Below are 5,919 nucleotides of genomic sequence, written 5' to 3' on the forward strand. Positions count from 1 at the left end.
CCGGCAACAGACATGCACGCTTAGCGCAGACTCACGCATGCGCACTGTTAACGTACGCACCAGGTATGAGTTTTGATAACACTTTCTATGAAGCACATGCTTATTATGAATTATAGCCCCATGTATACTTATTTATAAGTATTACTATTCAATAAATATATTTCAATATTGTTGCAGTGTTTTGCTAGCATGTAACATGTAACTGTTTGTATTAATAATTTGTTTTTTTTTTTTCATTATTTTATTGCAGGAATTATTGTTCATTTGTTACATTTACAAATAAACAACTTAAAATGTATATTGAGCACATCATCTTCAAGATTTCTTAACATTTGCTTGAGGAAAATTGCATGTTTTCACTTTACTTCAGGCCATAACTGTATTATCACTCACAATGAGTATTTATAAGAGCACAACACAGCTATTAATAACAATATATTCAATTATTTGAAAGAAATATATTTGAATTACTAAACAGTCATTGTAACTAATTAATACTTATAAAGTGTGTAATGGATTATGAGCATGTGCATTGAAAAAGCAATTGCCTGCCTTATAAGTAATTATAAATGTAATTAATGTAAATTTAACTATAACTGTTTTTATAATGCAGTATAGGTCTTAATGAGTCTTAATAAGTATATTATATATTATATGAACTAAAGGAGTTTTTTTGTTTTTGTTTTTTTTTTGGCTTTTAAATACTTTAATGAGAAATGAATTATGTAACATTTATATATTTTATCACTGTTTTCCAGCCATGGAAAATTGTTTGCCCACTTCTGAGTCCAAAGCCTTCCTGAGAGGAGATCTGCAGGCTGTTTTTATAATGCAAAAAAAGGGGGTTTGAAGAAATCTCAGGTAAAAGCATATACTTGGGAATCAGAAAATGGCATGTTTTCAGCCTGTAGAAGGCAGTAGTTCAGTCTCCACAGTTTTTGTAGGTTTTGTTTGAGGAGTTGCAGCATCAGGCCAAAGTAATATTTGTTTTGTGCTCTTTAACATTCATGAACATTCATTGTGTATATAACTGTAACTATATAACAAATTTAGATACATTAATATAACCATATTGATAATATAACACGCATCTGAATTCCTCTTAAGCTAACTAACCATTGAACATAACCTGCTCCGGAGCAGGTTATGTTCAGAGAGCAAGTTGCTATGGCTTCCTATATACCCTAAAAGTTACCTCTGTTTTTGGAACCGAAAATTGAGGTTATCCGCTTACTTACTCTTAAACATACCCAGGTATGTCACATAACCTGCTTTCTGGAATACCCGCCTGTACTGCACTTAATGTTGTGCTTTTCGTTATTCTTACTGCTGTCAATTTTACACAAATTTTGTAACATTCTAAATTTAGCCACATATAAGGGGATCCATTCATCCAAGAGCAGAGAAGAATATGTTTAAAGAGTAGACACACCAAACAGCAACAATATCAACGAAACATTAAATTCAAAGAAAAGAAAATTCACATCTTGTTAGAGCATTTCAACCCAACCACAACATGTTGAGTTCAATCAGAAATAAAGTCCATTTCTCACAACTCCCACACAGTCAGGTCAGAAGTGAGTATCTTACACCACATTTCAACAGTTCAATGGAAATCCACAAAAGTTCAATATACAGTGTCCCAAACCATTACAAAACATCAGTCCAAATAATCATATAGTCCAGATGAAGTGTCGTTGTTTGACAAATGAGGCTGAAAGAAAACCCTCTGAACAAATATGCAAACAAAAATCTAAATATGCAATTGAACACAGAAAACAAACATAGAATTACAAAATATATTCAAAACTTACACTGAGCTGTAGAACCAAAGAGGTTCCTCATAATATGGTCTCATGCATCACCAAGTTGAGCAAACACTCAAAGCCATGCCAATACCTCTCTAAACAGTCTTACTCGTCTCTCATAAAAGGATAGCATTTCCTTCAGAAACCTCCCTAGATCCCCCTTGAGATGAGGAGAAACATTACATCATACGACATGAAACAGCTTTTCAGAACTGTTACAAGTTGGTGAGCATTAAAATGATTACTTTTACAGTCTAAACCTGTATTTTTTATTATTTGCTCATTCATGGTTGTCATATTTTACAGTTAAGCATGGGAGAAATTATGAGAACATTCCTGCAAGAATAACCCAGAATATCAAAACTACTACATTTACAAGGATTACACAGCTCTGTAAAGCATATGGCAGAACCTCTTCACAAGCACATACACTCACTCTGATCTTTTGCTGAGTCATTTCTTGCCCGGAGGTGAATAAACTGTAAGATACTTTTGTTCAGGTAGGGGACAGTAATTGCAGCACTAATTATTGTTATCCTAACTTGTAGTGGAAATTTCATGGATGTAGTCTACAAAACATGAATGTTGCACCAAACAAGTGGACAGAGAGCGCTGAAAAGATGGTTGAACTCTGGTGTGGTTCAACTGAAATATGAGCGCAACATGGACTAAAGACATCTAAACAAACAAAAACAGGATGTGATGTCACAAGATGAGATCCTACAAAGGTCTGAATGCTCAAGGATACCGTTTTATTCTCATCATAGTGGCGATGTTGCCCATCACAGTTCAGTACAGGCGTCAGAACCACTTCTCCTCACTGCAGATCTTTGTGTGTGTGACGGAGGGATTCCTGTCGCTGTTTTGACTCTTACACATTCTCATGTGGTAAAAATACCATCATACAAGCACATACACAGCATTGTTTGGATGTTTGGTAAGTTCTGTCACAAAATATACATCATACATTTTTTTTTTTTATCAGATGTTCTGTGTTAAAAATGCCAGTAATTTTTTGCCAGGGAAATATAACGCTAGATATAATGATGTGAATTTACTTTTTAGATGTTTTTAACTATAAAAATAAATGAATAAATAACAGCTGCTTTCGCATGTGAAATCCAATATCCTACACTGATGTAGATGTGGCACATTACCTATACAATCATTAGACTTGTTTGAGATCCACCTCGCCTGAAATGTGTTATGCTGAAAGATCCACTCAGATAAGATGTACAAACACTTTATGCTGTTTTTTCTTGTGTGATAACAGCCTAACTGGAGTTCACATTGACTATGCCAATGATATTCTGTGACTACTTTTCACTGAGTTTGGACAACTATATGGCTCAAAATTACTGTCCTTACTATGTTCACTGCAGAAGATGTTAAACATAATGGCATCCACGACAACTTCAGTGCTTTTAAGGATGAAGATCCACTGAATAAACAGAAAAAACTCCTGTTTAAACTCACATGTACACTGCATTTTGGTGAAACTTTACAATTGGGTTCAAAGTTGCATCTCCACACCGTTTTTAACTTTGCATGTGCAACATCATTGAACATCAGATGTATTATGTCCTTCAGCATCGGTGGTTATCAGTGTGACATTCAACAATTAACCCCCGTCCACATTATCCTGAGTGTACCCAAAACAATTGTGAAGAGCGGACAGAGCATTTGTCCGGTGCAGTTTCACATGCTTTTTCAAGATGCTTTTTGTATATATTAATATATTTCAGTGATGTCTGTGTGTGGGTCTTTTGACAACAGACAGTGATTCTCCACAGTTCTTCAAAACTGGTTCTATTAGTTTTCTGAGAAAGTTCTGGTCTAACAGGTTTAAGTTGTGAAAAAACCTTCGCCCGACACATTCCTTTATAAAAACACAGTCCTGTAAGGAGTTGCTCAAGACAGTTCAAGTTCAGTGGAGGAACAACAAAGATCCACATCGTCATCATTCATGGTTAGTAAATACTACTTTATAAAATACTTACATATATAGATTTAAAAGTGCCATGTATCCATTCACATTGATCTAGACATTTGGAATTTCATTAAGTTTGGTGAAAACATGTCACAATGCAAAAGGACTAGTGGCTGCTGTTTTTATTAGTGCTTGACACGCATTTTGCCATTTCAGTTCATAAGCTTGTGATTTGATTCTGATCTTGATTCAATATCGATTCATTTGGATAAATATCAGGTACAGTACATACATGCTAATTTTTCTCAAGGAAAAACTCTGATCCTGCCAGGGAACCTATCAGCTGGTATTTTTATTAAAGCTTAAAATGAACAACTTTATAAAATAAAATCTTTGTATCTTTTTAATGATACAAGTAAAAATATAAAAAATTTGTAATTGTCATGGTACATACGTAGTAGGAATAGCAGAAGGCAGGCAGACAAACAGACATCACGTAGCATTAACGAGAATGGACAAAGAACACTGAAAACACAAGAATTAACCAGTGGATAATTGAGGTTAAACTCTTGTGCAAATCTTTAGAATTGGTAAAAAAACAAAAAACAAGAAAGCCCTCAAGTTGATTTATCTAATTTTTTGAACATATATTATTTTGTTTATTTATTTATTATTTGATTTTTTTTTTTTTGTCAGTTTGTTTTATTGTGATCTCTGTTGGTTATTTGCTATGGATGATCATATGTTCTGATATTCAGTGAATTGATTATGTAACTTGTTTGTTGTTTGTTTGCTTGCTTGTAAGTGGTTACAGTAAAAAAAAATAGTAACCATGACAACAAAGGAGTAGCGGGAAAACTAAACAAAGGAAAACAGGAACTGATTAATACAAACTAAATCCGGGTGCACACTGTGTGATTTATAACAGTCCTTTACGATTGTTACTTGTCAGACTGTACATTCATGATCCTCATGTCACACTGTGGGATCTCAGCTGTCATTTATTCAGACTGTACGACAGTTAAAAACGGACATGTAAATAAAATTTTTACGTCATCAACTCACACGCGTTCGGTGTCTGTGAGCTGCATTACACACGGGACTGAAATGGTGGCTAACAAAGACAATTTTGATCACGGCTTATCTTGAAAAAACAAACACAATTTGACGTTCATTGTAGGAGAAGTCACACTGGAGGATTGTGTGCCAAATCTTCTGACACTGCCAGAATTTCGGCGGAGGTCAAATTTGATCGCAACGATCATTAACCCGCTGTCTGTGAACATGTCAAACTAGCGATCAAAGACTAGATTTTTGCCTGGGATTAAAGGAATCTTTTAGGATTTGCAAAATTTGTCTCAGACGACCAAATTGTGTCCAAATTCGCACAGTGTGCACCCCCCTTTAGTGTGTTTTTCAAACAGAAGGCTGCATCCTACTGAGACTGCGTCCTTTCTGGTCTAGTCCTTCTGAGGCTTGTAGGCTAGTGTTCTCTTCAGCAATTAAACACTAGAACAGGGGTCTCAAACTCGCGGCCCGCGGGCCTCATTTTGTGGCCCCCCACTTGACATCAAAGTTTAGTGTTAGTGCGGCCCGCGAGTTATTCTGAAACGCATCTTTTTGCTGAGTCGTTGCGTATGCCGCGCTCACCGCACTTTTGTTTTATTTTGTTATCACTTATGGGCTACCATAGATCTCGTGACAGCTTTCGGCGGCGTTTGTTGTCAACGGTTGTCAAGCCAACACATTCCGGCTCTTTTTCGTGAGCCTGCTCGTTTGACTCAGCTCGCTGAAAAGACCCGGCTCTTTTAGCTCACAAATGGCTCTTTAAAAAATAAATGTTTTAACTATGACTTTGACTATGACAGGTGTGAAAACAATTCTAATTAAATTATTAAATGAACTCATACTCACAATGTCTCACAATATCTTTAAAAATGCATTGATTTGTTATGAAAAAAGAATACTATTAAACATTTGCATTTAAATTACAACTTTTTAATGTATAGAAACAACATTCAAAACAAATACAATCTGAATCTGAACAACATAATGGAACCCATATTAAAGGAAAATAAATTAAACTGATCCCTCTTTTTTTCTCTTCCATGTTATAACCAGCATGCATGTTATGCATGTCACTAGTTATGTATAATAACTAGCACACACACACACACACAC

This window comes from Megalobrama amblycephala, unplaced genomic scaffold (assembly GCF_018812025.1).
Source record: "Megalobrama amblycephala isolate DHTTF-2021 unplaced genomic scaffold, ASM1881202v1 scaffold253, whole genome shotgun sequence".
Classification (NCBI taxonomy): domain Eukaryota; kingdom Metazoa; phylum Chordata; class Actinopteri; order Cypriniformes; family Xenocyprididae; genus Megalobrama; species Megalobrama amblycephala.